At 45.4% G+C, this 23,997-nt stretch overlaps 1 protein-coding gene and 1 pseudogene across 3 annotated transcripts in view; one reads left to right on the forward strand and one right to left on the reverse strand.

Annotated features, from left to right (window-relative positions):
* Positions 1-23,997, reverse strand: part of SLC23A1 (solute carrier family 23 member 1) — an 894,224-nt gene that overhangs the window by 770,349 nt on the left and 99,878 nt on the right. The gene's annotated exons all lie outside the window — the stretch shown is intronic.
* Positions 1,850-1,969, forward strand: LOC134938967 (5S ribosomal RNA; annotated as a pseudogene).

A 23,997-nucleotide genomic window follows, 5' to 3' on the forward strand; every position in this document is an offset into this window, starting at 1 on the left:
CCATTTTTTAATTGCATTTTTATGTACATATATTGTGTCAGATGCCTTTATTTTTGTTTTTCACAGCTCCCAGTTACACGCGTGTGAGCATACCTGTATGTCCCAATTACACGCAAGTGAGCATATCTGTGTGTCTTGTTAATTTTATTCATATTTTTTTTAAATAAAGAAGCCCCTTAGATGTTTTAGCAGACCCTAATGAGCCCCAACAACAGCCTCGGATGGGGCAGTTTCGGTAAAGTACTAAGCACGACTGTGTAGTAAATTTTTTTGATATTGAGCCCCTGCCCTAGTGTAGCTTACCACTCTACAGTCCAAACTCATTTCATACTATAAGTAGGACTGTGATCAAGCCTATCAGCGAAACGTACGTCAGGACCCACATGGTCACGTAGTGCGCACACGTGACCTGTAAGCCGGATCATCTCAGCCTGTCACCAGGCAACCACAGAAGCCGCGGAAGTCAGCGGCTCTCTCCCCACCCGCCGGAGCTCGATTGCGGGTAAACAAGCCGCGGAAGTCAGCGGCTCTCTCCCCACCCGCCGGAGCTCGATTGCGGGTAAACAGTGGTGGGTATCCACGGGACTTTCCACAACTCTCTGGAGCCCATTTGCGGGTACAAACGGCGGGACATAGCGGCATTCTCCTCACTTGCTGGAGCTCGATTGTGGGCAGGAGCAGCGGGGATCAGCAGCACCCCTCCCGTTATCCACACTCACAATACCTGTACCGGAAAACCTGGTGACATAAAAATCCTACACAGCTTGGTATTGTATGAAATACTGGAATGTCTGGTATACATATAACAGTACCTGTTATGCTTAAATTTCTAGCAGTCTCTATATAGGGAGATTAGCAAATAATTATCTGCCAATTTACATATCCCCACAAGCTATATTACTGCTTAGTGGTAATACTATTTTAAAATTATATGTCATAAAGTTTGCCAGGCTTAGACCTATGTTTCCTGATCACCACAGAATGGTTGATGATTTTTCTGCTATTAAAGCTGACACCTGTAATGTTTTGACCTAATATACAATTACACTCCTCTGCAAAAATAATAAACCATATGCTGTGGTAAGAAAATCTATTTATTATGTATTATATTTCATGAAAATTTCATGAATATAAATTTCCATTTGTTTTTGCTGAACCAACATATGTGCCTGGGTACTCCGGAAGGTGGTGGAGTACATTTTTAGAAATTATGAATTGTATTGAGAAATTCCCTGTTTAAATCTGTACATAAGGAATTTAATGCATCCAAGCTTTCTGTTCATACCATAAAAGGGCCACCTGGTCTAGAAACTCAACAATTGAAAGTGATTATACTAATCAGTGAAAAGCATACAATTGCGGATGTACCCCACTAAAGGTGCTTAATTGCATCCAAGCATGATTGCTATATAGTGGTGGGCAGGGTTGGTACTTAGATGGGAGACTACTTTGGAACACTCTGTTACTGCAACATTTGCTTTCACCTGTATACCTCAGATGTATATACCAATGGTGGATTATTGGTTGTCAGACAAATATAGATGCAAACCCATCAACTATAAAGGGTTCTTTGTTGTAATCTTGGGATTATTCCTGGTGATAAATGCATGCCTAGTTTTACATATTTAGACAGCACTACTGCGAGTGAGCTTATTATTCACTCTTAACTGACTGGTGTACAGTACTGCATAAATAAGGAAGGATTTACCTTGTTTGGATATCTGTGGCCTTGACATTTTTTTCCATATAATTGTTATATCCAATTTGTATATTTGAGCCTAATTTTCTTGTGGAAAATACGACCAATTCCATTTCCTATTTAAGGTGACAAACAAAAGGGCTAGCAAAAAATTGCGGACATACCCCACTGGAGATGCCCAATCTCTTCCGATCTTGGAAGCCAAGCAGTGGAGGGCCGGACTAGTACTTGGATGGGAGACCACCTTGGAACATCCTGGTACTGCAAATAAATTTTGCTGCCTAAATTTATGTCACAGATAGGTACTCGGATCCATATAACCTATGATTTAATCCTCTGCAACCATTTTTCCACTTGGGATTCTTGCAGTATGAATGATGGTCATATACTCTCTATGATGGACACTACTGAGACTAGAAGGTGACATCCTTTTGACTATATAAAAGATTTTCCGGCTTATATTATTATTATAGCAATTTTTGCTAATTATTTACTCTAATCTATATAAATATTTTTGCTTCATAGTCTTGAATTACATATTTATTGAACTCCGATAATTCTATATATTTTACTAAGAAATTATTAAAATTATGATTTTATCAGCATAAGACATTAATACACTTTAGTCCTTCTGAGGTTGAGTGCTCCCAAGCAAGAGTCTACTTCTTTTCCATTTCCCCTTATTTGGTATTTTTTCTCTGTCCCAGTTACACGCAAGTGTAACTTGTGTGTCTGTGTGTCTTGTTATTGTATTCATATTTTTTTTAAATAAAGAAGCCCCTTAGATGTTTTAGCAGACCCTCATGAGCCCCAACAACAGCCTCGGATGGGGCGGTTTCGGTAAAGTACTAAGCACGACTGTGCAGTAACATTTTTTGTTATTGAGCCCCGGCCCTAGTGTAGCTTACCACTCTACAGTCCAAACTCATTTCATACAATAAGTAGGACTATGGGAGGAAGCAATGCTAACCTCCGTGCCCACAGCATACCTCAGCCTGGCAAACCAGACATCTTCCTGGCTGTAAGCCACCATGAGACTCCATACTGGCCCTTATTCAGTAACTGTTCCTCACAGGAGCTTCTGGCCCATCTAGTGCTGCAGTGCAATGGAAAGCTGATGCAATGCAAGATCTTCTAACACCGCAAAGTCTTGCGATAACCCTATGCAGCCCTTAGGAAAAGAAGATCCCTGTACAACAAATGCGCATCTTCTAAACAAATAATCCCAAAAGGTGAAACATTAATAATAAATTAAAATTAAGGTTGACTAATTTGAGCCATTCATTTGAGTGAGTCCCTAACATGAAATAATTGAGAAGAACCTCTAATGCTTCGGCAGAAAACATCACGTTTACCTCTCCGGCAGTTGAACTGGATTATGATTCAGTCTCTTCTGAGTCACATTGACTTTGGCCACAAATGTGGTCTCTCCCCACCTTATTTAAAACCACTTTGTCAATTTCCATTTCCACCTGTGCGGCTAGTTTTCACAAATCTGGTTGTGATGTTGAAGCTTGTTTCATATCTGCTCTAGGCTTTCATTTAAACCTAGGATCAAGTACAGTAGCACCCCTGGACTTATACAGCATAGGCAGCAAACCTGGAAAATTACACAGCACAGCAGACAGGCAACAGCACCCCTGGACTTAAGTGGCAGTTGGCAGCACCCCTGGACTGATAAGGCAGAGGTGCAACACCCCATATAGGGCAGAACCCCTAGAATGATGTGGCAAAGAAAAGACATGCAAGATGGAGTTGGCCTTGGGTCCTCACACCCACACTTATGTTGTATAAACAGGACATGCACACTTTAACAAACCAATCATTTCAGCAACAGGGTCTGCCACACGAATATGACTGAATTGATTGTACGTGGATTACAAACTTAAAGAACAGGACAGATCTACACAGGATTGTTGGTAAGTATATTTTTTATTTACAGGTATCCCGTGGATTCTACTGGAGAAGAGGACCGAGAGGTCTGTGTCAACATAGGTAAGTGTGTGTGTGTGTGTGTGTGTGTGTAAGTGTGCATGTATGTAAATTAAAGTTGTACTGTCACGGTGTGTGTCTTGTGTATTTTTTGGGGTATTTTTTTGTAGTAGAACTACAGGTACCAGCGGGCCCATTATTTTCCTGCATGCTGGTACTTGTGGTTCTCCAAGTACCAGCTTGCGGGGGAGGCTTGCTGGGACTTGTAGTTCTTCTACAAAAAACAATATTCTTTCATTTTACACAATGGCTATCAGCCTCCCATCCACCACCCACGGATGGGGGGTACAGTCTCGGGCTTCACCCCTTGTCCTTAGGTGGCTGGAGAGGGGGACCCCTTGATTTAAGGGGTTCCCACTCCTCCAGGGTAAACCCGGCCAGGGGTCACTAGTTGGGGGGGGGGTAATGCCACGGCTGCAGGGCCCAGTATAAAAGTGTCCCCAGGCTGTGGCATTATCTCTCTGGCTAGTGGAGCCCGGTGCTGGTTTAAAAAAATACGGGGGACCCCTACGTGTTTTGTCCTCCGTATTTTTTGAACCAGGACCGGACACAGAGCCTGGTGCTGGTTGTTTAAATATGGGGGAACCCTACACAATTTTCCCCCTGTATTTTTACAACCAGGATCGGCTCAAAGAGCCTGAGGCTGGTTGCGCATAGGAGGGGGGACTCCACGCAATTTATTTTTTTACATTTTTAAACTAAACAGATCCATTCCCATAGATAACCATGCACGGATCTCACTGATTCGTGCATGACTATCCAAACACGCCAGGAAAAAAGCAGGTCTATTTTTTTGCTGCTTTTTTTAACGAATCACAAAAAAAAAATACAACCGCAATTGACCATTCAGAGACAAACACCCTAATAAGAATGAATAGTTAATTAATTCCCGTGTTGTATGAACAAACAGCCGCGTTTGACCGATGGTCTATTCATTCGTATTTCTGATCTCTGCCATGAAAACCATTACGAATAGCCCCAACACTGCCGAGATTTGTGCTTAGTAAATTCCTGTGTTGCCACTTAGAAAAAAAAACAAAATCGGACAAAAATCGTGACTTTAGTAAATAAATCCCATAGTTCCTAGGCAAAATAGCCTTTTATTTTGGACAAACAAATCACATTGAGTAATCATTGATCGGAATCTTGTAGTTTTATATCACACTTTATTTTTCTAATCACACTATATTTTAATATTTCATCAGTCCCTACAATTTTAATGTATATTGATTATCAAATAAGGGGGGTCATTCCGACCCGATCGCTAACTGCAGTTTATCGCAGCGCAGCGAACAGGTCGGAACTGCGCCGGCGCATGCCAGGCAGCTGAAGGCGATCATTACCTAGCGATCGCCGCTGAGGCAGAGGCGGTCTCTGGGCAGGAGGGGGCTGGACCATTGGGGGGGGGGGACGGGCCGCGGTGGCTGCGTGATGTCACACGCTGCCGCTGCGACCTGGGGCAGGAGCTGCGCTGGCCGGGAGTAACTCCTGAGATGCAAAAGTATCACCACTGTGAGATGCCTTTGCATTTCTGCAGGGGGGGGGGGGGGCGGCACTGACATGCGGAGTGGACTAGCCCTGTGCTGGGCATTCACCCGCATGTCTGAGTGCCTACGACCAACTCGGAATGACCCCCAAAGAGCAGTCACTTTAACAATTATTGGTTCGAGTGCATCTTTTCATATTTTTCTGTTTTTGGCATGCAAATGGTTGTAGGAGCCTCCTCTTCCCATACAGTGTTGTGAAGGTCAGGACTAGACATCACAACCGCAGACAGTGCCAGCACCCATGTATTTTCACAACACCCTGTAATTTGACAGCATACAAGACAGGGCCAGTGTAATGTTATTTGAACAGCAGCACCCCTATATTTTACAGCATACAGCAGTGTGCTTTTAATTTTTAACAACTGCACCCCTGAATTTTAATAGCATACAGTGCCAGTGTAATGTTATTTGAACAGCAACAACCCTATATTTTACGGCATACAGCAGAGTGACTGTAATTCTTAACAACTGCACTCCTGAATTTTAATAGCATACAGGGCCAGTGTAATGCTATTTGAACAGCAACACCCCTATATGTTATGGCATACAGCAGTGTGATTGTAAATTTTAACAACTGCACCCCTGAATTTTTACAACATAGAGGGCTAGCAGCACCCCTATATTTTACAGCATACAGGAGCAGTGTGCTTTTATTTTTTAACAACTGCACCTCTGAATTTTTACAACATACAGGGCCAGCAGCACCCCTATATTTTCCAGCATACAGGATGACAGTGCCCCTGCACCCTGTAAAACACAGTGACAGCCAGGACAGCAGCACCCATGTATAGCTGCAACACCCTGCCGTGACAGCATATGAAACACCAGTGACAGCTAGGACAGCACCCCTAACACAGCACAGGTACACCACAGTGACTGAAGCAGCACCCCTACAGAGCTCACACTAATCCCACCCGAGGCCACCACCCACAGAGGCAGGCAGAAGTCTGTCTCCCTCACTCTCAAAGTCCGGAGTGAATATAGCGGCGATGCGCGGCTGTTTATATGGGATCCAAAACCTGCGAGAATCTGATAGCGGGATGATTACGTTTTGCCTCGTTCTGGTTTCCGAGTCTGGTGGGAAGTCCCGAGTCGGACTCGGATCCGGGTTCGGGATGTTCGGGGGGGTTTGGTTCTCAAGGAACCAAACCCGCTCATCTCTAGACTTAACATATTAAAAATGTATCAGTTTCACAGTGTGTCACAGCACTTTGCTGCTTAACACACCATGATCCTAAAGGCCTGTCAATTGTAGTGGTACACCATGTAATGGAGACAGGTTCAGCAACTTACTGTATGTGGGAAATGGTTGTTTAAATGACAAACCTTGTTTCCACAAGGGCTCAGTGACAATGTAGCTTTTGAGTCCTTTGCTTAGATTGTGTGTAGTCTGTAGGACCCACACATGGGGCCAAAACTACCATTATTTTGATAAAAATAGGAGTTGCATGGCTTCTATTGGAGTCTGCTATCCTTATTCCCCATTTGTTCGGGTAACATACAATAATACCAGGTTTTAAATAATAGCTGATATAGGAGGTCAGCCTTTAGTGATGAAATTTGTAAGTCAAGATATGAAATTCTCTTAGTATTTAGGTCTGCTTAGCGGGTGGCACTCGATGTCCCGGTACTTGGGAGTCCAGCGCCCAGCATACTGGTGCTGGAATCCCTACCGCTGGGATACCGACAACTATTCTCCCTCTTGGGAGACACTGTGCCCGCAAGGGGCTCTTTTGCGCTCGCCTGCTGTCGTCATTCTGGCAGTCAGGATCCTGGCGCCGGTATGCTAAGCACCAGGATCCCTACTGCCAGGACATCGTAGTACACCCCTGCTTAGCATCTAAATGCTGGATGTATCACCAGCAGCGGCTGCTGCCCCTGAGCTGCAGTGCCAACCAAAGTGTACAGGGGCAAGCTGGCCAGCACAAATGAACATACATGTGAAGTTGTATGTAACATATGTGCTGGCTTCCTTACCCAAGGATCGGCAGCTGTACTGCATGCATGGAAAACAGACACACACTGCTTAGCCTCTCTTCAGCAAAGGAGAGCAAACCCTCGATGTGGATAGTGATTGCAGTGATCTTCCCCAGAGCCGGCCCTAACCATTATGATGCCCTAGGCAAGATTTTGGCTGGTGCCCCCTTGCACAGACGCTAGTTCCGCCTCTGACCATGTACCCCTTTTCCATCACCCCTCACCCATAGCAGTCCTCATTTTGGTGCTCCTACCCACTATATTTTAAATATGAACAGTGTGCACAGCCCAAAACGGTGCGTGTTCTTGCTGGTAAGGGGCATGGTCACACAATAATACCCTCAGTTGAAATTACACCACACAGTACTGCAACTTTTTTCACACTACAGTATATCATGCAATAGTGTCTCTTATTCATGTTACATCTCACAGTAGTACCACGTTACACCTCACAGTAGTGCCCCTTATTCACATTATACCACACCATATTGCTCTTTATTCACATTAGACCACACAGTAGTGCCCTTTCTATACAGTATGTTACGTCACAAAGTACAGTAGCACACTTTATACACATAATGCCGCACATTAGTAATGCATTTCATATGCAGATAGAGCCGCAGTCACACAGAGAATATAGACATGCTGCATATCATTTTAATCAGAAGAAGCTGCCTTGTGCCCCATAGCATTCCAAATGTCATAGGCATTTGCCTAGTTTGCCTATGCCTAGGGCCGGCTCTGATCTCCACATTGGCTTTTCTAATGCAGCTGTGGTGAAAATCGCAGCCAAAATGGCCACCACTAATGTGCAGTAGTGAAACTGGTCTCTGGAACATGGCAAACTCCATATTTTCAAAGACCTGCACCTGCACAGTAGACTCTGGCACAACGCCGTATACTACTGCGCCGTGCAGAGGTGTGGGGGGGGGGGGGCACCAGGAGTCTGCACAGGGGGACCCTTCTTTGATCAAATGACCCTGGATATCCCAAAAGACAGGGTAAGGGATATTTCAGTTCTGCCTGTGCTCTGCAATTGCCAGCAAGTGTGTGCACTGGGCCTGTTTGAGCCATCCAGTGGAAAAAAAAAAAATTCCAAATACACTGTTTGTCCAGCCTGGAGTAGAAATAGGATTTTGGTACTTACCAGGTAAATCCTTTTCTTTGAATTCATAGGGGTCACTGGAGTACTCTTGGGATATGGACAGGCATTAGCAGGGATAGGCACATTTAAATATTTACATTTGTAACCCTATACCCCCTCCATACTTCCAAGATCCCTAGTGTTTTTTACTGAGCCGAATAGGAGCGATAGAGAGAAGGTACATGCAGAATTACATAAAACATTATAACATAACTGACAACAATGAAGTTGACACATACATAATGGACAACTACAAAGTTGACACAACAATAGCTAATCATCTCTTAGCATTGAACAAATTAGAAGAGAATGTGTTACCATAATGTCCACTGAACTAACCACAAACCCGGTGAAATTGCTCTGGGCAGGTGTACCCCTATGGATTCAAAGAAAAGGATTTACCTGGTAAGTACCAAAATCCTATTTTCTTTTTCATCCTTTAGTGGTCACTGGAGTACTCTTGGGACATACCAAAGTTTCTCCCTTGGGTGGGAGAGCAGTTTGGCACCTGTAACACTAGACTGCCAAAGCTAGACGCTGATGCCGCAAATGTATCAAACTTGTAAAAGCGCACAAACATGTGCACTGAAGACCATGTTGCCGCACGGCAAAGTTGTGTTGTAGTCGCTCCACGACTTGCTGCCCATGATGTTCCCACTGAACGTGTTGAATGAGCTGAAACTGATGCCGGTGGTTGTTGACTAACATGAAAATACGCCTGACGAATGGTCAGCTTAATCCATCTGGCCAAGGTCTGCTTGGTAGCTGGCCAACCCAATTTGACTGTATCATACAAAATAAACAAAGTATCCGTTTTACGTATGGATGACGTTCAGGCTACATAGACGCGTAGTGCGCGTACCACATCCAACGTAGCTGGAGTCCCTGTAACTTCTGATAACACAGGGACTACAATTGGTTGATTGATGTGAAACGAATATACTACCTTCGGAAGAAAAAAGGGATTCGTCTGAAGCTCCGCTCTATCATCATGAAATATCAGATACAGTGGCTTACATGACAAGGCACCCAACCCTGGCACTCGCCTTGCTGAAGCTAAGGCTAAAAGAAAAACTGTTTTCCAAGTGGGAAACTTAACATGCACTTGTTGTAAGGGTTCAAAAACTGAAGATTGCAAAAAATCTCAAACCAGATTCAAATCCCAAGGCACTGTAGGTGGTATAAATGGAGGTTGAACTCTGAGAACACCTTGCAGGAAAGTGTGAACTGTTGGCAAAAGGGCCAAATGTCTTTGAAAGTAAATTGATAAGGCAGAAACCTGCACCTTTAGTGTAGACAACCTTAGTCCTCCATCTAACCCCGTCTGTAAAAATAGCAAAAGACGGTATAGCCTGAAAAGATGATGTCGGAAACTTCCGAGCTTCACACCACCCTATGTAGGCATGCCAAATCCTTTGATATTGAGCTGCCGTAACTGGCTTTCTGGCACGTAACATGGTTGGTATAACAGATTCTGGAATGCCCTCTAATCTTATGAGGGCGGTTTCAACAGCCACCCTGTCAAACGCAGCCGTGCTAAATCGGGGTAAAGGAATGGACCCTGTTGCAACAGGTCTGGACATAGTGGGAGTGGCCATGGATCGTCTGCGAGTAGACCGCAGAGATCCAAAAACTATGTTCTCCAAATCTAATGAGGCACCACTAGTATGACTGTCGCGGACTCTCTTTTGATCCGCTTTAGCAACCGAGGAAGCAGCGGAAATGGAGGAAACAGATACACAATGCTGTACGGCCACGCGATTGCGAGAGCATCCACTGCCAGTGCCTTTGCATCTCTTGTTCTAGACACATACTGGGGTGTTTGATGATTTTGTCGAGATGCCATTAGATCCACATGTGGGTAACCCCACCGCTGGACCAACATCTGGAACACTTCTGGATTCAATGCCCATTCTCCTGTATGAAAATCCTGACAGCTGAGATAATCCGCCTCCCAGTTGTCCACTCCTGGAATAAATACTGCCGACAATATCACTTGGTGATGCTCGGCCCAATTCAGGATTCGAGCAATTTCCCACATGGCCATGCGACTTCGAGTTTCTCCTTGTTTGTTGATGTATGCGACTGCCGTCGCGTTGTCTGACTGGCCCTGGACAGTCTGAGACTGAAGCATGTGTACTGCCTATCGCAGCGCATTCTAAATTGCCCTGAGTTCCAGGACATTTATTGACAGTAGCCTTTCTTGGTCTGACCAGAGACCCTGAAGCTGACAATTTTGGACCACTGCTCCCCAACCTCTGAAACTTGCGTGCGTCATCACAATTATCCAAATCCAGACTCCGAACCTTCTTCCTGCGGTGAGATTTTGAACTTGGAGCCACCAGAGTAGTGATACCGTGGCCCTTGGAGACAACCGCACCATCTGATGAATTTGTAGACGCGAGCCTGACCACTGTGCGAGAAGATCCAGTTGAAAAGGACAAGAGTGAAATCTTCCGAACTGGAGTGCTTCGAAAGCTGCCACCATCATTCCTAACAGTCGAATGCACAAATGCACTGAGACTGTCTGTGGTTTGAGCACTAACTGTACCAGATGATGAATACTTTGTGCTTTCTGTACTAGCAGGTAAATTCGCTGATCCACCGTATTGAGAATCATTCCTAGGAATTGAATTCTTTGAGATGGAATCAGGCTTGATTTCTTGAAGTTGATAATCCAACCGTGCTGAACTAGTACATTGTATGTTAGTAAGGCATGTTGAAGGAGTGTCTGCTGAGACGGAGCTTTAATGAGCAGATCGTCTAAGTACGGAACTATTATCACTCCCAGACATCTGAGATGAGATATCATCACAGACATCACCTTTGTGAATATCCGAGGCGCTGACCAGAGGCCAAATGGTAGAGCCTGAAACTGATAATGGTTTTGTTGTACTGCAAACCTCAAAGTACGCTTGACGCGGTGGCCAAATTGGGATATATAAGTATGCATCCTTGAGATCCAACGAAATCATGAATTCCTGTTGTTCTAAACCTGCAATCACTGACCGCAGGGATTCCATCTTTAATCTATACTAAGTAACGTACTGATTGAGTCCCTTCAGATTGAATATTCGTCTGACCGAGCCATCCAGCTTTGGTACTACAAAAAGACTGGAATAATAACCTTGACCCTGTTGGTGAACTGGAACCGGGATCAAAACTGCTGAATCTACGAGAGACTGAATTGCGGTTTGCAGAACCGCCTTCTTGTCTCCCGAGACAGGTAGACCTGTCTTGAAAAAGCGCATTGGTGGAAGACAATCGAACTCTATTTTGTAACCTTTGTACACTAAATTGCAGATCCACCCATCTGTGGATGTTTGAGACCACGCCAAGTGAAACGTCTGAAGGCGTGCTCCCACACCTGAAGATCCAAGATGGGCTGGAAGCCCGTCATGCCAGTGGCTTGTCAGCGGTCTTTGTGTCCTGACGATGGTTAGAGGTTTGTTTTAAAACCACGTCCTTTACCACGACTACTCTGTATGGTTGTTCCTCTAACACGGCCTCGAAAGGACTGAGGTTTAAAAGATTTGAACTGTGGTCCGGCGGACTTTTGCCGGCAAAGGAAGGAAAACAGACTCCCCTCCCCCCCCCCCCCCCCCTCGTGGCCTGAGAAATCCATTTATCCAATTCAGGACCAAACAACATCTTGCCAGCGTAAGGCAGCGCGCTTCTATTCCACGTTTGGACTCTGCCTGCGCCTGCTAAGAAAGCAGCCAAAGTGCCACTAATGAAGCTGAAATGTGAGAACTAACCTGGCCGACATCCATAGAAGCCGTACCTAGATACTCAGCCGATTCACAGATGTGATCAGCAAGAAGTATAAGTTGGTCCAAGGGAAGATCTTGTTGTAGGCCCATCTTGAGCTGTGTTGCCCAAGCAACTACAGCCTTGTTAACCCAAGCACCAACCAAAGCAGGTCTAAGCAACACCCCTATTGCTGTATACATCGATTTAAGCATGGTTTCCAGCTTACGCTCTGATGGATCTTTAAGCGTCTTAGCAGCTGGTACTGGAATAGTTAGCTTCTTAGAAAGTTTTGACACCGAAGAATCCACGTGCGATGGATTTTCCCATTTGAATGTCATAGACTCTGGAAACAGGTAGCTAGACAGAAAACGCAGAGGCATCGAAAACCGTTTATCCGGATTCTTCCATGCTTCAGTTAACTGTTTATTAATAGACTCTGACTAAGGAAAACATACTGGTCTGTTTTTTAGAAAATAACACCTCATCATTTGAAAGAGGTTCTTCAGATGCTGTAAAATTTAGAACCTGATGTACTGCCCTAATGAGATAATCAATGGCCGGGCTATTAGAAACTTCACTCTCTGACTCCGGGGCCACTTCACCTTCCTCATGTTCTTGAGCAATTAAATCTGACATTGAATCGTCAGAGTACAACATAGGTGAAACTGGTAAGTTATAAGACAAATGATAACTATCTTTCGGCTTTGAGCTAGACTTGGACATTTGTAACACCTGCAAAGTCCTGGACCTTTCCTGAGCCTCTCTGGTATCTGAGGTGGTATTACCCTAGCCTCAGATCTAGCCGTTTCATGCTCCTTTCATGCAGCAGCAAATTCTGATTGTAAACCCATCATCACCTCCGCCAGCATTGCCCAAGGAGGATCAGGGTTAATAATTGTGGCCGTATCTGCAAGACACACTGTGCATGTGGTAGCTCCCTCAGGTAACACATTCTCACAGACCATGCAGCTAAGCTGCTTCTTTGTTTTTGCTTTAGCCTTACTCATGACAGACAGACACATAGACAAGGAGACAAGCCCCCATGAATCAGTAAAATTATTGTGTATTAGGCCGACGTGCAGTACACGTAGGACATATTCAATCAGTGAAAACCTTTATACAGAATCCCTACTAACACCCCTGCTCCCAGTGGTTGAGTGTAGTAGTTCTGGAACACTCTTCCTGCAAAAAGAACCAGGAAGTAAGTTTAAAAACAGTCTCCTGACATGTTACAACTAACATAGACCTATTACAGTGTTAAGTGAGATATATATATATATATATATATATATATATATGTGTATATATATATATATATATATATATATATTTTACACACACACATATATACACCAATACCAATATATAATTTGCAGCATAGATTTTGCGGGCATTAACTCTCCCCCGCAACCTCCTGGCGTGTCAGACCGCGGAAGCCATGAGCACTGTCTGCGGTCACCTCCCCTCTCTCTCCCCCCTCCTGCATGCAGAGCTGCAGCCGCTGCTGTACGCAGCCTCGGAGCTCTGATGGCAGCATCAGAACACTAATTGTAGGCAGGAGGGAGGGGGGCGGCGTCATTTAGTGTCCCACTCGGCGGCGGTACTTGTCGTAGTGGGGAGCTTTGGGAAGTGGTTGGGGAGCAGTGTGGCTTCTGGGCAGCTGTACAAATGGCAGCCAGCAGGGACACATCTGTATATATATATATTTATATAAATGTTACAAACCCCACAATGCACTGACCGCCCTCCCCCAGTAACACAAAGTAAGTGGTGGCAGTGTGAGCTTCCTCGCCACTCCTTACCTGATCCCAGTGGAGGCTCTGATGGGGCTTCTCATAGCAAACTCTGTCCAGCTCCTTCCTGCAGCACCAGCTGCACACAGTGGAGGCTATGATGGGGCTTCTCCCAGCAAGCACTGTCCAGCTCCTTCCTGCAGCACCAGCTGCACACAGTGGAGGCTATGACAGAGCTTCTCCCAACAAGCTCTGTCCAGCTCCTTCTGCAGCTCTAGGCTCTCTCTGCTGATTGTGGTCTATGGCAGTGCTCCTCTTCTGAGCCCTGACAAGCCACCTGCTGCGGCAACTACCATCCCGGACCCAATAATAAGCTGGGAAGGGATGAAGTGTAAAAAATAAAATAAAAAATAATTTCAAAAGAAAAGTACTGTGGAACCTTCCACGTGTGCTCTATCCCTTGCACTGAGCACAGAAAAAATACTGAGGGATCTTGGGAGTATGGAGGGGGTATAGGGTAACGAATTAAAATAAAATATTTAAATGTGCCTATCCCTGCTAATGCCCGTCCATATCCCAAGAGTACTCCAGTGCCCCCTAGAGGATGAAAAAGAAAGAGAGATAGGATGGTTTCTCCCCTAATCTGAACTCTGATACAGGTGATACACAGTGCTTTTCAATGTAAGTATGGCCCTTAATACTAAGCTTTGAATGTCCAGAGGCACATAGGGGGAGATGTGGTGGATATGTGGGGAGAGATGTGTGCTGAGTGATCTAGCACGAGACCACTCAGCACACATCTCCCCCCCCCCCCCATGCTCAGCACAGCGCGATGTGTGCTGAGCGAACTGGGGGGGGGGGCTCATTTCACAGCAGGCCAATCTAGCACCAGCAATAGCGACACGTGGGGCCTTGCATCGCTATCGCTGTGGGGCATACACATGGAGAGATCCGTGCTTAAATTCAAAGCAATCTAGTCAGATTGCCTAGAATTTAAGTATGGGTCTCTCCGTGTGTACCCCCCTTTATAATACTATATTCCAGCAGATAATAACACCTCCTTAGGAATCTTTTAATAACAATTTCTATTGATATCTATTGATCTGAGATATTTTATTCTTACATTTGTTTTATAGCAAGTGGTTGCTTAATGTACAATAAATACCTTAATATTTAAACTTTTTTTGTGTGCTGTGATATTGGTTCCATACCAGTTTTTACTTGTGAACATAACGCAGGATCTCTTTAGAATATTTGTTGCAACACGCACTAACTGTTGACTGAGTGATCTGGCTGTCCATTATAATCCCATCTCAATAAAAGGCAGCGCACTGTTTCAGCAAGACGTGTGTGGAAATCATTCATCGCCATGTTTTATACAAGTGGTGTCATCACACCACTTGCAGAAAACATGGTAATAAATTATGCCCACACACGTCTTGCTGAACCAGTGCAATGCCTTTTATTGAGATGTCAGGGTGTAACAGCTGGAATAAGTCTCTTGTTCCAGCCATAACACCAACAAAATTATTCCTGTGACTCCGACACTGACTAGACATTGTATTCACTTTTTTAGTCATAGGCCAACATACAGTGCATCCAGAAAGTATTCACAGCGCTTCACTTTTTCCACATTTTGTTATGTTACAGCCTTATTCCCAAATGGAATAAATTAATTTTCCCCCTCAAAATTCTACACACAATACCCTATAATGACAACGTGAAAAAAGTTTTTTTTGAGATGTTTGCAAATTTATTAAAAATAAAAAACTAAGAAATCACATATACATAAGTATTCACAGCCTTTACCATGAAGCTCAAAATTGAGCTCAGGTGCATCCTGTTTCCACTGATCATTTTTGAGATGTTCCTACAGCTTAATTGGATTCCACCTGTGGTAAATTCAGTTGATTGGACATGATTTGGAAAGGCATACACCTGTCTACATAAGGTCCCACACTTGACAGTGCATGTCTGAGCACAAACCAAGCATGAAGTCAAGGAATTGTCTGTAGACCTCCGAAACAGGATTGTCTCGAGGCACAAATCTAGGAAAGGGTACAGAAAAATATCTGCTGCTTTGAAGGTCCCAATGAGCACAGTGGCCTCCATCATCCATAAATGGAAGAAGTTCGGAACCACCAGAACTCTTCCAAGAGCTGGCCGGCCGTCTAAACTGAGTGATCGGGGAAGAAGGGCCCTAGTCAGGGAGGTGACCAAGAACCCAATGGTCACTCTGTCAGAGCTACAGTATTCCTCTGTGGATAGAGGAGAACCTTCCAGAAAGACAACCATCTCTGCAGCAATCCACCAATCTGGCCACTCTACCAAACAGGCCTGACGGAAGCCACTCATTAGTAAAAAGCACATGGCAGCCCATCTGGAGTTTGCCAAAATGCACCTGAAAGACTCTCAGACCATGAGAAAGAAAATTCTCTGGTCTGATGAGACAAAGATTGAACTCTTTGGCGTGAATGCCAGGCGTCATGTTTGGAGGAAACCAGGCACTACTCATCACCAGGCCAATACCATCCCTACAGTGAAGCATGGTGGGTGCAGCATCATGCTGTGGGGATGTTTTTCAGCGGCAAGAACTGGGAGACTAGTCAGGATAGAAGGAAAGATAAATGCCGCAATGTACAGAGACATCCTGAATGAATACCTGCTCCAGAGTGCTCTTCACAGTCTGGTGCGATGGTTCATCTTTCAGCAGTACACGACCCTAAGCACACAGCCAAGATATCAAAGGAGTGGTTTCAGGACAACTCTGTGAATGTCCTTGAGTGGCCCAGCCAGAGCCCAGATTTGAATCTGATTGAACATTTATGGAGAGATCTGAAAATGGCTGTGCACCGACACTTCCCATCCAACCTGATGGAGCTTGAGAGGTGCTGCAAAGAGGAATAGGCGAAACTGCCCAAAGAAAGGTGTGCCAAGCTTGTGGCATCATATTCAAAAAGACTTGAGGCTATAATTTCTGCCAAAGGTGCATCAACAAAGTATTGAGCAAAGGCTGGGAATACTTATGCACATGTGATTTTTTTTTTAAATAAATTAGCAAAAATCTCAAAAAACTTTTTTCATGTTGACATTATGGAGTATTGTGTGTAGAATTTTGAGGAAAAACATGAATTTATTCCATTTTGGAATAAGGCTGTAACATAATGAAATGTGGAAAAAAGTAAAGCGCTGTGAATACTTTCCTGATGCACTGTACTTGGCGTCAATCACTCCACCCAAACACAAGACCAGCTACATAGGCCTTCTCCCAAGTGCTGAGTAGCTGAACAATCACATCCATGTGATCCACCTCTGAAGCTGTGTTGTGTGTTCAGAAACATGTGAAAGATTAACCCTGTCGGCAGCATAAGCCTGAAGACTCTCAGAGGAAGCCTTTGTCTCTCCCATAACAGTCTGTGGCAAACTACCCTTGTTGTCACACTAGATCAGAGCCAAATAGGAATAAAATAATTACTGTATGTATCCCTAACATAAAAATAATGATACTTTACGGCATGTTACACATATATTTTTTTTTTTTTAAATAGATGAAATTTCCTACGTAAATATACTTCAAAATACAGGTTAAGTTTCCATACCCAAAATGCTTGGGACTAGAAGTATTTTGGATATTGGATTTTTCTGTATTTTGGAACATTTGCATACCAGAATAAGATATTTTGGGCATTGGACACAAGTCCAAATGTGAAATTAATTTCTGTTTCATATATACCTTATGCACACAGCCTTAAGATCATTTTATAAAATATTTCTAATAATTTTATGCATGAAACAAAGTTTGTGTACATTGTGGGTCATTCCGAGTTGATAGTAGCTGTACTAAATTTAGCACAGCTACGATCATGTCCCCAGACATGCGGGGTGACGCCCAGCACAGGGCTAGCATGTCAGTGAAGCCCCCCCCCGTCGCACAAGTACAAAAGCATCGCACAGTGATGATGCTTTTGTACTTGTTGAGTAACTCCCGGCCAGCGCAGCTCCTGCGGCTGACTGGGAGTTGCTCGTCGGCTACATGTGACATCACGCAGCTGCTGCTGCCCCCCCCCCCCCCACCCCCACCCCGCACGGTCCAGCCACGCCTGTGTTGGCCGGACCATTCACCCAAAATGGCGGCCAAACGCCGCCGTGCCGCCCCCTCCCACACAGCGACCGCCTCTGCCTGTCAATCAGATAGAGGCGATCATTAGGGAGCGATGGCCTTCGGCCATCCGGCATGCACCGGCACACTGCGGCGCCAGTGCATGCGCAGTTCCGACCCGATCGTTGCGCAGACAACAACTGCAGCAAGCGATCGGTTCGGAATGACCCCCATTTAACCATTAGAAAGCAAAGATGTAACTCTCTCAGTCACATTCAAAATATTCTGGAATATTCCTTATTTCAGTATTTTGGGAGACTCAACCTGCAAGTCACCTTCCCCTTAACAATCCAGCTAAAAAATCTGATAAATCAGGACCGTTTCTATTTTGAATACATGTACATTATTGTACCACGTGGAGGAAATTGTAAAGCACCCGCAATTGCAGTAAATACATAACATTACTTTTCCAAATGGAAAAAAATTGGTAAGCCACACATTGCAATGTTTGAATGTAAGGTATAAGTAGAAAAACAAAAGGGCTGTCTATTATGATATGCAAGGAAAAAAGGGGGGGAACCTGGATTGCACATCCTGTTACTAAATATATCAAGAGGTGCTATCATGCTGAGGCTTCTAATACTATGCTGGAGGAAGAGAGATGCAGATGCACTAAGAACACTGATAGTAAAAAGAATTTAAGTAAACCCTCACAATTAACATGGAGTATAATTGAAGTTCTTAGCACACATTTGTGCAAATATGCGGGCCCATGTACAGCGGCCAGGTGACTTCATCACATGGGTCCCTAACATTCCTAATACTATCACATTATATAAATTTATCCAGGACTTACCTCTAATTAGTGCCCTTATCAATGTGTGATCTGAAAAGCAGGATATTATGATATTCAGTAAGGAAGTCAATGGACATTGGGGGTCATTCCGAGTTGATCGCTAGCTAAAAAATGTTTGCTGCGCAGCGATGATGCAAAAAAATGGCACTTCTGCGCATGCGTATGCGGCGCAGTGCGCACGCATGACGTACTTTCACAAAGGCTGATGTAGTTTCACACAAGGTCTAGCGATGCATTTCAGTCGCACTGGCTGCCGCAGAGTGATTGACATGAAGTGGGCGTTTCTGGGTGTCAACTGACCATTTTCAGGGAGCGTTCGAAGAAACGCAGGCGTGCCAAAAAAAACGCAGGCGTGGCTGGGTGAAAGCAGGGTGTGTTTGTGACGTCAAATCCGGAACTGAATGGTCTGAAGTGATCGCAAGTGCTGAGTAGGTCTGAAGCTACTTCGCACTTCTGCTAAGCTAAGATACACTCCCAGTGGGAGGCGGCATAGAGTTTGCACGGCTGCTAAAAACAGCTAGCGAGCGATCAACTCGGTATGACCCCCATTATGCTGACATTCATAATGTCAACACCAGAAGTACAACTGAAGGATTGCAATGACATTGAAGTGAATGAAAATTAAAGTCTTTGGGGATGTTGCGTTTGAGTGTAGGTCTTGTGTACTGTACCTGGTAACCTCTTAGTTGGCAGTGGGTGTGGCTAGCATCTGCCTTTAACCACTTGCCTGGCATGGTCGCATCAGATGCGACCATGCCTGCAAGTGCTCTATCTGACCTGTTCGCACAGGATGCGACCAGTCAGATACAGTGTTAGCAGTGGCAGGGAAGATAAACTTCCCTCCGCTGCTGTCAGAAGGACCGGAAGGTTCCTCTGCCTCCCTGCACTCTCCCCCTGTGTCTGCTGTGCTGCCGATCACTGCTGATCGGTCAGCATGGCAGGATCCCCCCTCCAGCGGCTGCAGATAATGGCAGCCGCTGGGGAGAGTAAATGAACCCTCCCAAGCCACCCCAAACCCCCCCCCCCTCCCTGCATACCTGCAGGCTGTCCCGGCTTTCAAAATGAAAGCCGCGATAGTCGCAATGTTCCCGATGTCCCGATGGTCGCAAAGTTCCCAAAAGATGTTTCGATGTTTGGATAAAAAATTTTTTTTTTTTTTAAATAAAAAATATTTTTTTCTTTCCTTTTTTTAACTAAAATCATTTGGGATAGGGTTAAAGTCATGTTCTTCAATTAATTCACTCATTAAAAAGAAACAATTTCGGAGCGTTTTTTGGCGAAATAAATCGTCAGTTAAGTGGTTAAAAGGCTATGGCTGTTGAACCAAAGCCTCTCTGGTTTTTGATCTTGGAAATATTTGGATATTAGACCAAAGACTACTGATTCTTGTCTGGTGCATTGTGATACTGTAGTAACCTTTAACAAAATGTCAGTTTAGCTGTGTCTTGAGGCTCTGCATTTCAGAATGCATTCTTTTCAAATCAGAGTTGCCACAGCAGCGGTGGTGGTCAATTTTTTTGTTGTGAAAATAAATGCAGGTATGTGCAGATATGGCCGAAAACTAAACAAGATGGGGGTAATTCCAAGTTGATCGCAGCAGGAAATTTTTTAGCAGTTGGGCAAAACCATGGCCCTCATTCCGAGTTGTTCGCTCGGTATTTTTCATCGCATCGCAGTGAAAATCCGCTTAGTACGCATGCGCAATGTTCGCACTGCGACTGCGCCAAGTAACTTTACTATGAAGAAAGTAATTTTACTCACGGCTTTTTCTTCGCTCCGGCGATCGTAATGTGATTGACAGGAAATGGGTGTTACTGGGCGGAAACACGGCGTTTCAGGGGCGTGTGGCTGAAAACGCTACCGTTTCCGGAAAAAACGCAGGAGTGGCCGGGGAAACGGTGGGAGTGCCTGGGCGAACGCTGGGTGTGTTTGTGACGTCAACCAGGAACGACAAGCACTGAAATGATCGCACAGGCAGAGTAAGTCTGGAGCTACTCTGAAACTGCTAAGTAGTTAGTAATCGCAATATTGCGAATACATCAGTCGCAATTTTAAGAAGCTAAGATTCACTCCCAGTAGGCGGCGGCTTAGCGTGTGTAACTCTGCTAAATTCGCCTTGCGACCGATCAACTCGGAATGAGGGCCCATGTGCACTGCAGGGGGGGCAGATATAACATTTGCAGAGAGAGTTAGATTTGGGTGGGTTATTTTGTTTCTGTGCAGGGTAAATACTGGCTGCTTTATTTTTACACTGCAATTTAGATTGCAGATTGAACTCACCACACCCAAATCTATCTCTCTCTGCACATGTTATATCTGCCCCTCCTGCAGTGCACATGGTTTTGCCCAACTGCTACAAAATTTCCTGCTGCGATCAACTTGGAATTACCCCCGATATTTGCAGACTGAGGTAATGCAGGTAACTGGATTGTCCAGAGAAATACAGAAATGACAAAACTTGAACGCAGGATACTTGCAGACTAAGGAAACGCTGATAAATGTATTGTCCAGGTTAATACAGAAATGACAAGACTTGAATACAGGATACTTGCAGACTGAGGTTTAACAGGAAAAGCTCCAAAGTCAGCAACCTCCACACATCAGACCAAGAAATGTAATGACCAGCAAAGTGTATTGGCCTCAAGCAGAGATTAAAAGCCATAAAACAGGTGTCCAGACTTTGCTGATTACGGGATCACTCACCAGACACCTGCTCTGCAAGAATGTCCATAGAGCAGCACCTCTGGCAGAGAGTGGTACTGCAATCCAGAAATGTCTGGTGACCCATGGTGGTGACACAACAACTAAACAAAACAGACATAACATTATGCCCCATTTGGAAGGTGGATTGCAGATGCCTGAAGTGTCAACCTTTCTTCTTTTTCTTATTAGAACCAGATAAAGAAGCCTTACTGAGCCCTGCTTAAGGGAGGTATCCAAAAGAGCCAAAACATCAGGTGGAGCAAATCTTTTGATGACTGCCTCACCAAATTTAGACAGATCCAGCAATACTAGGTCTTTAACATCTATCAAAGTAATTGCCCAAATCAAAGCCTTCCCTCTGAACCTTATAAGCATATTGGAAATCATCTCTCCTGGAGTAGTAACCTCCCAAGGCTGGTAAAAGAATGACTGTAGCTGAGAGACATCCCCATCAAAGTATATCACCTGTTCCTCACCAAAGTGGTTTTCAGAAGCCAGAGACCCCTCAGAAAAGATTAATTTCTTTTGAGCCTCTGACAGGGCACAGCTCAAAGACCCCTCAGGCATGGCACAGCGCGAAGACCCCTCAGGCATGGCACAGCTCGAAGACCCCTCAGGCATGGCACAGCTCGAAGACCCCTCAGGCACGGCACAGCTCGAAGACCCCTCAGGCATGGCATAGCTCGAAGACCACTCAGACATGGCAGCGATGTCCTCATGCCGTGAGGCAAGGGCAGGCAGGTCCTCATGGCCAGAGGCAAGGGCAGGCAGGTCCTCATGCCTGGAGGCAAGGGCAGGCAGATCCTCAGGCCTAGAGGCAAGGGCAGGCATGTCCTCAGGCTAGAGGCAATGGCAGGCAGGCCCTCAGGCCTGGAGGCAAGGGCATTCAGGACCTCATGCCCGGAGGCAAGGGCAGGCAGATCCTCATGCCCGGAGGCAAGGGTAGGCAAGGGTAGGCAGGTCCTCAGGCCCGGAGGCAAGGGCAGGCAGGTTCTCAGGCCCAGAGGCAAGGGAAGGCAGGTCCTCAGGCCTGGAGGCAAGGGCAGCCAGGTCCTCAGGCCTGGAGGCAAGGGCAGGCAGGTCCTCAGGCCCAGAGGCCAGGGCGGACAGAACCTCAGGACCGTAGGCCAGGGTGGACAGAACCTCAGGCACGGAGGCCAGGGCAGACAGAACCTGAGGCCAGGAGGACATGCAGACAGAACCTCAGGCCCGGAGGCCAGGGCGGACAGAACCTCAGGCCCGGAGGCCAGGGTGGACAGAACCTCAGGCCCGGAAGCCAGGGTGGACAGAACCTCAGGCCCGGAAGCCAGGGCGGACAGAACCTCAGGTGAGGAGGCCAGGGCTGACAGAACCTCAGGCCTGGAGGCCAGGGCAATAGGGACCCCTCCTTAGGCTTTGGCACACAAGTTCCCTCCCTGGGCTTTGGCACATGAGTCCCCTCTGGGGGCTTTGGCACACGAGTACCCTTCAGGGGCTCTGGCACACGAGTCTGCTCCGGGGACTGTGGCATAGCCACTTGGCTGGGCAGCTCTGGGTGAAGACTCCAGATGGGTAGCTTCACATGGTCCCTCCAGTAGGTCCAAGAAGGAAGGAAGTCCCTCCTTGGCACCAACAAGACAGAAAGTCCCTTCTATGGGTTGGCTGTGCATAAAGTCCTTACTTGGGACCGACTGGGCATAAAGTCCCCCTGGTTGGACAGGCTGAGCATAAAATCCCTCCTTGGGACTGGCAGGCAAAACTTGACATTCCCCTGAGGTACCAGCAGACATGAATCCTTTTTCAGGGACTGCACATTCAAATCTCCTCCAATCTTGGGTTTGCGACATGGACAAAAATGCAGAAAGTGCTCTGGACTAGCACAATATAAGCATAGTTTATTGCATCTGTGAAAAGCATGCCCTGTTTCAGTAAGAGGGGCACAAGGACCGCTGGAAACCTTGAAATTCACAGTACTATGTTGAACTGAATTCGAGGCTGCAGTGACACATGGGATAGAGATCCTCTGTGGATTGGTGAAACTAATAGACCCCTTTTGGTATATTGGGGTGTAATTCCCTGCAAACTGTTCAGGAACACTGAAAGAGACGATTGTTTGGAGGAGTGTGGACATCTTTGCAAGCAGTTCTGGCAAGATTGTTTGAAGCTGTGTTAATTGTGCACACAGCATAATCAAGTCAGCTGGCAGGGTTTGCAATGAAATCTTTCCCCAGACAGATTGCCCTTATTAACTACTGTACTTCAGTGATATCAGAAGCAAGGACTTTAATTAGAGAATATAAAGTGATTTGTTCTTCAGCATTCTCATGTTTGTTATGGCTGGTCATTCTGTTATGCTTACTTTTCCAGTTAATCAGGAATCTGAAGAACAATGGGTTGCAGAGAAATTCAGGATGTTTATTATAAAGAATGACAAGAACACAGAATAATTGCAAGCTGAAGCAATACAGGTAAATCAATCGTTCAGGTATGTGTACATTTGGCAGAAAACTAAACA

The sequence above is a fragment of the Pseudophryne corroboree genome, chromosome 6, assembly GCF_028390025.1.
Source record: "Pseudophryne corroboree isolate aPseCor3 chromosome 6, aPseCor3.hap2, whole genome shotgun sequence".
In the NCBI taxonomy this organism is placed as follows: domain Eukaryota; kingdom Metazoa; phylum Chordata; class Amphibia; order Anura; family Myobatrachidae; genus Pseudophryne; species Pseudophryne corroboree.